The following is a 1100-nucleotide window of genomic DNA, read 5'->3' on the forward strand; positions in this document are numbered from 1 at the left end:
TAAACCGAAAAAACCAGTCCCAACATCTTGCTTGACAGCTTCAGGGGCAGGGCTTTATGGAAGCAAGCAGTCAAACAGAAATTATGAGAAGTGCTTACCTGGAGGGGATTCTGCACAAACAGGCTGAAGTAAATTAGCTAGTTAACTGGACCTTTGGTTCCTAGAATAAAATTGGATAATTTTCCATGGAATTCTCTGTCTAAGAGATCAAATTCTAGTTAAACTTCAAATGGTCTCAGCAACAATACAAGGAGAAACCTTTGTGCTACCCTGTCATGAATTCCTTCAACTGTTAGAATTTCAACTTGAATGCTATCCAGTTTACATTTAGGTAAACAACAACAAAAAATTATATATATTACAAGAGAGCTGGAAGATTCTAATTTCTTCATATTTTGATTGTGTCTTTTCTATGTTTAGGTAGGGATCTATGTTTCTATAGGTATTGCTACTTAGCACTGTGGCAGCTGCCTAGATTCAGTATAGTAATATATCCTACAGGTTTCTGTCTTAGGAGCAATAGAGAGTATCATGCAGCATAAATGTGTAGCAGTCTGTCTTGTTGATTTTTCTAAGTGCATACTATTATGTTTATACAAAATAAAAGTTGCTACTGACACTTTTTCAACTATCCCCATCATTAAGTGAATCATTATTACTTAGTAACTTGGTTTTCTCATCTGAGTTTCTTCTGGTTCTCTGGTTTAGCTATGGTTTAAATTTAAACTGTTCATCACAAACTCATGTGCTACAGATGCAGTCCCCAGCTCATGGCATTATTTTGGAAACTGGTAGGAACCTTACAAAGTGGACCCCAGATGGAGGAAGTAGGTCACTAGGTCACTAGGAGGGTGACCTTGAAAATTGCCCTGTTCTTATCTCCTTCCTTTTTAAAAATTCTTCTCTCTGTTTCCTTGTCACCATTCAGGCATCCACAATGGCTGTACCACACCTTTCCCACTGTGATGTTTGGCCTCATCTAACCCTGTAAGGAGCCGCCTTCACATTTGCCATTACAAGATGGCGCTGATGGCACTGACACCCGTGTTCTAAGTAGTAAACAAGCAAGCTGCGCATGTGCCGGGGTAGCTTTCCACGCC

The sequence above is a fragment of the Mus caroli genome, chromosome 6, assembly GCF_900094665.2.
Source record: "Mus caroli chromosome 6, CAROLI_EIJ_v1.1, whole genome shotgun sequence".
Taxonomy (NCBI): Eukaryota; Metazoa; Chordata; class Mammalia; order Rodentia; family Muridae; genus Mus; species Mus caroli.